Source organism: Mustelus asterias, chromosome 16 (assembly GCF_964213995.1).
Source record: "Mustelus asterias chromosome 16, sMusAst1.hap1.1, whole genome shotgun sequence".
NCBI classification, from domain to species: domain Eukaryota; kingdom Metazoa; phylum Chordata; class Chondrichthyes; order Carcharhiniformes; family Triakidae; genus Mustelus; species Mustelus asterias.
Genome location: NC_135816.1, coordinates 91,398,618 through 91,406,949, shown reverse-complemented (window position 1 = coordinate 91,406,949; position 8,332 = coordinate 91,398,618). Strand labels below are relative to the sequence as shown.

General features: G+C 48.9%; 1 protein-coding gene across 2 annotated transcripts in view; it reads left to right on the top strand.

Annotated features, from left to right (window-relative positions):
* Nucleotides 1-3,271: 3,271 nt before the first annotated feature.
* The window catches only part of LOC144505285 (NACHT, LRR and PYD domains-containing protein 12-like), a 37,298-nt gene continuing 32,237 nt past the window's right edge, over nucleotides 3,272-8,332 (top strand). The window contains exon 1 of one of the 2 annotated variants that reach the window (XM_078231357.1): nucleotides 3,272-3,545. The gene's annotated coding sequence lies outside the window, so the exon portion shown is untranslated. The remainder of the gene's footprint in view (nucleotides 3,546-8,332) is intronic. The other variant, XM_078231359.1, reaches the window with a different exon arrangement.

Genomic DNA, 8,332 nt, shown 5'->3' with positions numbered 1-8,332 from the left:
TGGTGGAGCTGATATGCATGCCTTTTGTGATCGTATAGCAATAAATTCATACACATTCATTATATAATATCTATTCCTACAAATATAGATTGTTATACAGGAACTTAAAATATTAATTGTTATACAGGCACCGAGACCAATGATACTATTCCCTCTAAACCTATTCTTTAAATCTCTCTTCAACACTTCCAATTCCTGGTTTTTAACTGCTTCTGGGATGTTACTTGTATCTTCTATAGTGAAGACTGATGCAAAATAACTTTCAAGTTATTTAATTCAAGGGACACTTCTGGTGAGAAGTTGAATTATGTTAAACTGGGTTGGAGTAGACTTTCACTTGTTTGTTGACGTCAGGGTGGCGGGAATTTGGCAATGATGTTCAGGACTGGGAACAAAGGGAGGTGAGTTGGTCAAAGCATCCTGTGATGATAAGCATTATTTAATTGAGTTGCACATTGACACATTTGGTTTGGGTAGATTTGTACCATACACTTCTTTAAAATTAATTCAAAGGATGTGGCTTGCTGGCTAAGCCAGCATTTATTTCCCATCCCTATTTACCCTTGAGAAGGTGGTGCTTATCTGCCTTCTTGAACTGCTGCAGTCCATGTGGTGTAGGTACACCCACAGTGCTGTTTTGGAGGGAGTTCCAGGATTTTTACCTAGTGACAGTGAAGGAAAGGCAATATATTCCCAAGTCAGGATGTTAAGTGGCTTGGAGGGAATTGTCCAGGTGGTGTTTTTCCCCATGAGTCTACTGCCTTTTTCTTTCAAAATGGCAGTGGTTGCGGGTTTGGAAGTTGCTATCTCAGTGGCTTTGTGAGTTCCTGTAGTGCATCAGGTAGGTGGTACACACTGCTGCCACTGTGCATTGGTGATGGAGGGCATAAATGTGTGTAGACGGGATGCCAATCAAATGGGTTGCTTTGTCCTGGATGATGTAAAGTTTCTTGAGCATTGTTGGAGCTGCATGACTCCAGACAAAAGCACAGTACTCCATCATATGCCTGACTTCTGCCTTGTAGATGGTGGACTGGCTTTGGAGGGTCAGGAGGTGAAATTCTGCCATCAGATCTTTTTAATTTATAGGATCTGGGCATCACTGGCTGGGCCAGCATTTATTGCTCATCTCTCATTGCCCTTGAACTGAATGCCTTGATAGACCATTTCAGAAGGAATTTTCAGAGTCAATCGCATTGTTGTGGGTCTGGAACCACATGAAGGCCAGGTCAGGCAAGTGTGGTAGATTTCCTTCAGTAAAGCACGTCAGTGAACCAGATGGGTTTTTACAACAATCAACAATGGTTTCATGGGGTTTGAACATGTGTCCCCGGAGCATTACCTTATCCCTGGGTCTCTGGATTATTAGTCCAATGACGGTACCACTGTGCCACAGTGGTTAGCACTGCTGCCTCACAGCGCCAAGGTCCCAGGTTCGATTCCCGGCTTGGGTCATTGTATGTGTGGAGTCTGCATGTTCTCCCCGTGTTTGTGTGGGTTTCCTCCGGGTGCTCCGGTTTCCTCCCACATTCTGAAAGACGTGCTGGTTAGGTGCATTGACCCAAACAGGCGCCGGACTGTGGCGACTAGGGGAATTTCACAGTAACTTCATTGCAGTGTTCATGTAAGCCTTGCTTGTGACTAATAAATAAATAAACACTGCAGACCCTCGCATCTGACCTGCTGTGATAGAGACAGTCTTTATATAATTAATCCAGTTCAGTTTCTGGTCAATGGTAAACCCCAGGACATTGATAATAGGCAATTCAGCAATGGTAATGCCATTGAATGTCAAGGGAGCGATGGTCTGTTTTTCTCTTGTTGGAGATAGTCATTGTGTGGCACTTGGGTGACCCTAACGCGACTTGTTACTTGTGGATATTGTTCAGGTCTTGCTTCATTTGGACATGGACTGTTTCAGTATCTGAAGGTTTGCAAATGGTGCTGAATGTTGTGCAACCATCCCTACTTCCCTTATTTTGAAAAAAAGGTGATTGATGAAGCATACAAATATGGTTAGGCCTAGGATACAAATCTGAGGAACTCCTGCAGTGGTGAAATGGAACTGAGATTATTGATCTCCAATAACCACACATGATGACAAGAGTAGAGGTCCTGAGGATGTTGGCATATGATCCCAGTGAAGAAGGAGCCAGTTTACAGAGGACGTTGTTTCAGGTTTTATTTTCTCTGCAGTCCTGATAAGCTGATGCTTTTACCTTCTGGTTCTGTCAAGAAAGACGCTTAGATATACAAGGTTGGGGATTGTGATTCTGTCGTACCATCCAGGATGATATTCAGTTCCCTCTTAGCGCTGGTATTGTGAAGCTGGAATATGCTGGAGACTGTTTTACTAGTGCTCACTTCTAGGAACCATGTCTTGCAGCTGGCAGCCAGCTTTTCAATATCTGAGCCTGCATGCCATTGCAGATGATGACATCTGTGCAGATAAAACTACCAGGACCAGGTTGAACGCGGCATTTGGTGTATAAGTGAATATGGTTGGGGTAAAGACATGGTGTAATCAGGATAAATGTTGCGTCCAGGCGCTGGTCGTGTCACCCAGAAGGCGGCATGGTAGCACAGTGGTTAGCACTGCTGCTTCACAGCTCCAGGGACCTAGGTCCAATTCCCGGCTTGGGTCACTGTCTGTGTGGAGTTTGCACATTCTCCTCGTGTCTGCGTGGGTTTCATCCCACAGTCCAAAGATGTGCGGGTTAGGTTGATTGGCCATGCTAAAATTGTCCCTTCGTGTCCTGAGATGTGTAGGTTAGAGGGAGTAGCGGGTAAATGTGTAGGGATATGGGGGTAGGGCCTGGGTGGGATTGTGGTCGGTGGAGACTCGATGGGCCGAATGGCCTCCTTCTGCACTGTAGGGTTTCTATGATTTCTATGAGAAGCACCTTGAACCATCTGTGCCAGAGCAGCAGTTCAATGTATCAGGAAAGGAAAACTCTTGATTGTGACACATAGATTTAATCTGCCAGGATGGACTGCAGGGTGCAGTGAGGTGAAGGAAAGTATTCCCTGTCTTGAGATTCCTTTGAAAGCCATTTTCAGTTAAAGTGATTGTTGTCAGGACCTGATGACAATTTGCTGCTTCTCCCTTGTCCAAAGACTGCTTCATCCAAACTCAGGACATCATTCACTGGTGGAAAGACTCTTCATGAGATTGTCCTTCCTATTGGCTGCAAACAGGTGATTGACAGCCGGTAGCACAAATCGGGAGAGGGTATACATTGCAGCCCCGCCCTATTCACTTTCCGTCTGCGGCGCGCTCGGGTTCACGCGCGCGACTCCGACGCGAAACTGCTTGTGCGCGAGTTGGACAGCATTGGAGAAACGTCAGGCCTCGCGCACGTGCGGTGTCTGGGGCGGGGAATGGTTGTGGGGCGGGGAATGGTTGTGGGGCGGGGAATGGTTGTGGGACGGGACTCCCGATGTGCATGCGCTGGACTCCGGGCTGCTTCAATTCCTAATCAACAACGCGCAGGCGTAGAACTGTTGTTTTACCAAAGTTTCGGTGTTCTAAAGTCTGGGTGAAGGTGAGAAAAAGATTGAAAAATTCATGCTCGAGTCTGACTATGGAAGATTTACAGCATATTAATAGTGCTGAACTGCGATAATATTGTTTAACATTCGGAAGCGGATCGGTTGCTGAGTCCAGTTTGGGCGGAAAATGGCGAATTTCCGGTTTTCACCGAAATCAAACACGGGGCAGATCGAGGCAGTGAGGAACCCAGGGAGGATAGAGGCACTGAGATCAGACACTGAGTAACCCGGGGAGGATAGAGGCAGTGAGGAACCCAGGGAGGATAGAGGCACTGAGATCAGACAGTGAGTAACCCGGGAGGATAGAGGCAGTGAGATCAGACACTGAGGAACCCGGGGAGGATAGAGGCAGTGAGATCAGACACTGAGGAACCCGGGGAGGATAGAGGCAGTGAGGAACCCAGGGAGGATAGAGGCAGTGAGATCAGACACTGAGTAACCCGGGAGGATAGAGGCAGTGAGATCAGACACTGAGTAACCCGGGAGGATAGAGGCAGTGAGATCAGACACTGAGGAACCCGGGGAGGATAGAGGCAGTGAGGAACCCAGGGAGGATAGAGGCAGTGAGATCAGACAGTGAGTAACCTGGGGAGGATAGAGGCAGTGAGGAACCCAGGGAGGATAGAGGCAGTGAGATCAGACAGTGAGTAACCCGGGGAGGATAGAGGCAGTGAGGAACCCAGGGAGGATCGAGGCACTGAGATCAGACAGTGAGAAATCCAGGGAGGATAGAGGCAGTGAGATCAGACACTGAGTAACCCGGGGAGGATAGAGGCAGTGAGGAACCCAGGGAGGATAGAGGCAGTGAGATCAGACACTGAGTAACCCGGGAGGATAGAGGCAGTGAGGAACCCAGGGAGGATAGAGGCAGTGAGATCAGACACTGAGTAACCCGGGAGGATTGAGGCGGTGAGATCAGACAGTGAGTAACCCGGGGAGGATAGAGGCAGTGAGTAACCCAGGGAGGATAGAGGCAGTGAGATCAGACAGTGAGAAATCCAGGGAGGATAGAGGCAGTGAGTTCAGACAGTGAGTAACCCAGGGAGGATAGAGGCAGTGAGATCAGACAGTGAGAAATCCAGGGAGGATAGAGGCAGTGAGTTCAGACAGTGAGTAACCCAGGGAGGATAGAGGCAGTGAGATCAGACAGTGAGAAATCCAGGGAGGATAGAGGCAGTGAGTTCAGACAGTGAGTAACCCAGGGAGGATAGAGGCAGTGAGTTCAGACAGTGAGTAACCCAGGGAGGATAGAGGCAGTGAGATCAGACAGTGAGTAACCCAGGGAGGATAGAGGCAGTGAGATCAGACAGTGAGAAATCCAGGGAGGATAGAGGCAGTGAGTTCAGACAGTGAGTAACCCAGGGAGGATAGAGGCAGTGAGATCAGACAGTGAGAAATCCAGGGAGGATAGAGGCAGTGAGTTCAGACAGTGAGTAACCCAGGGAGGATAGAGGCAGTGAGATCAATCAGTGATTAACCCAGGGAGGATAGAGGCACTGAGATCAGACAGTCTGTAACCCAGGGAGGATAGAGGCACTGAGATCAGACAGTCTGTAACCCAGGGAGGATAGAGGCACTGAGATCAGACAGTCTGTAACCCAGGGAGGATATAGGCACTGAGATCAGACAGTCTGTAACCCAGGGAGGATAGAGGCAGTGAGATCAGACAGTGAGAAATCCAGGGAGGATAGAGGCAGTGAGATCAGACAGTGAGTAACCCAGGGAGGATAGAGGCAGTGAGTTCAGACAGTGAGTAACCCAGGGAGGATAGAGGCAGTGAGATCAGACAGTGAGAAATCCAGGGAGGATAGAGGCAGTGAGTTCAGACAGTGAGTAACTCAGGGAGGATAGAGGCAGTGAGATCAGACAGTGAGAAATCCAGGGAGGATAGAGGCAGTGAGATCAGACAGTGAGTAACCCAGGGAGGATAGAGGCAGTGAGATCAGACAGTGAGAAATCCAGGGAGGATAGAGGCAGTGAGTTCAGACAGTGAGTAACCCAGGGAGGATAGAGGCAGTGAGATCAGACAGTGAGAAATCCAGGGAGGATAGAGGCAGTGAGTTCAGACAGTGAGTAACCCAGGGAGGATAGAGGCAGTGAGATCAGACAGTGAGTAACCCAGGGAGGATAGAGGCACTGAGATCAGACAGTCTGTAACCCAGGGAGGATATAGGCACTGAGATCAGACAGTCTGTAACCCAGGGAGGATAGAGGCAGTGAGATCAGACAGTGAGAAACCCAGGGAGGATAGAGGCACTGAGATGAGACAGTGAGTAACACGGGAAGGATAGAGGCAGTGAGATCAGACAGTGAGTAACGCGGGAAGGATAGAGGCATTGAGATCAGATAGTGAGAAACCCAGGGAGGATAGAGGCAGTGAGATCAGATAGTGAGAAACCCGGGGAGGATAGAGGCAGTGAGATCAGATAGTGAGAAACCCGGGGAGGATAGAAGTAGTGAGATAAGACAGTGTGTAACCCGGGAAGGATAGAGGCACTGAGATCAGACAGTGAGTAACGCGGGAAGGATAGAGGCACTGAGATCAGATAGTGAGTAACCCAGGGAGGATAGAGGCAGTGAGATCAGACAGTGAGAAATCCAGGGAGGATAGAGGCAGTGAGTTCAGACAGTGAGTAACCCAGGGAGGATAGAGGCAGTGAGATCAGACAGTGAGTAACCCAGGGAGGATAGAGGCACTGAGATCAGACAGTCTGTAACCCAGGGAGGATATAGGCACTGAGATCAGACAGTCTGTAACCCAGGGAGGATAGAGGCAGTGAGATCAGACAGTGAGAAACCCAGGGAGGATAGAGGCACTGAGATCAGACAGTGAGTAACACGGGAAGGATAGAGGCACTGAGATCAGACAGTGAGTAACGCGGGAAGGATAGAGGCATTGAGATCAGATAGTGAGAAACCCAGGGAGGATAGAGGCAGTGAGATCAGATAGTGAGAAACCCGGGGAGGATAGAGGCAGTGAGATCAGATAGTGAGAAACCCGGGGAGGATAGAAGTAGTGAGATCAGACAGTGTGTAACCCGGGAAGGAAAGAGGCACTGAGATCAGACAGTGAGTAACGCGGGAAGGATAGAGGCACTGAGATCAGATAGTGTGTAACCCAGGGAGGATAGAGGCAGTGAGATCAGACAGTGAGTAACCCAGGGAGGATAGAGGCAGTGAGATCAGACAGTGAGAAACCCAGGGAGGATAGAGGCAGTGAGATCATATAGTGAGAAACCCCGGGAGGATAGAGGCAGTGACATCAGATAGTGAGAAACCCAGGGAGGATAGAGGTAGTGTGATCGGATAGTGAGTAACCCGGGAGGATAGAGGCAGTGCCATCAGACAGTGAATAATCCAGGGAGGATAGAGGCACTGAGATCAGACAGTCTGTAACCCAGGGAGGATAGAGGCACTGAGATCAGACAGTGTGTAACCCAGGGAGGATAGAGGCACTGAGATCAGACAGTGTGTAACCCAGGGAGGATCGAGGCACTGAGATCAGACAGTGAGTAACCCAGGGAGGATAGAGGCAGTGAGATCAGACAGTGAGTAACCCAGGGAGGATCGAGGCACTGAGACCAGACAGTGAGTAACCCAGGCAGGATAGAGGCAGTGAGATCAGACAGTCTGTAACCCAGGGAGGATAAAGGCAGTGAGATCCGACAGAGAGTAACCCGGGGAGGATAGAGGTAGTGAGATCAGACAGTGTGTTACCCAGGGAGGATAGAGGTAGTGGCATCGGATAGTGAGTAACCCATGGAGGATACAGACAGATACAGACATAAGCATGTTAACATCGCATTGTTCTATGAATGGATACATTTCCTACGTCAGTGACTATCAATGACTTTAGTTTCGGTCTATTCATACAGTAGTTTACAGTAATTGGTTTTCCTGCATTTTGTATTCCCGATCCCACCTGTAGCCAATCTCTTTACCAGACCCTTTTGTCCCTATTTCCACTGGCTTCCTGCAGTATCTAATTCCTGCATATTTTAATTTACACGTAGTTGTCTGAGTGTCTTTAATCCTAAGTAATTGTTTGGGCTAAGAGTCGGTGCCTGTTTGTGGTCTTAACTCTTTATGTGCCTGGCAGTCATTTTTAAAGTGTACTCTTCTGTATATTTTTCCCACATCAGTCCCCACTTTTGGTCGGATTATGGCATTAATAATCCCTAGACCAACAATTATACATTCACATATAGAGTTCAGTTTTCTTCTTTCCTTCTTCGTTTCTTTTGATGCCTTCGGGGATCTTCATCAGGGGTTCTTCTTCGATGGATACACTGGCTCCTGGCACAATTCTTGTCACCATAATCTTGCAGCAGACCTTCAGGCATCCAACAATTAGACAACAGACAATTACACTTGAAATGAGCATGACCAATCCATGTAATAAGTAAGATTCCCAGGACCCCCCCTACTAGCCATTCCAGCCAGTTACTTCCTTCCTTGGGTCCCTGTCTGAAGCGATCAAGTTGTTCCCTGATGTTGTTGATGACTTGTGTAATGTTATAAGACTTGTCCGTGACATGGGTTATGCATTTATTGCCTATAATTGTACACACTCCTCCTTGTGCACTGCGTATCGTGTCTGTTGTGCATATAATCTCAGTTCAGCTATTTCTTGGTTAACAGCCTCCAGTGCCCCCCCCCCTCCCTCCCCCCCTCCGCCCCCCTCCCTCCGCCCCCCTCCCTCCGCCCCCCTCCCTCCGCCCCCCCTCCCTCCGCCCCCCCTCCCTCCGCCCCCCCTCCCTCCGCCCCCCCTCCCTCCGCC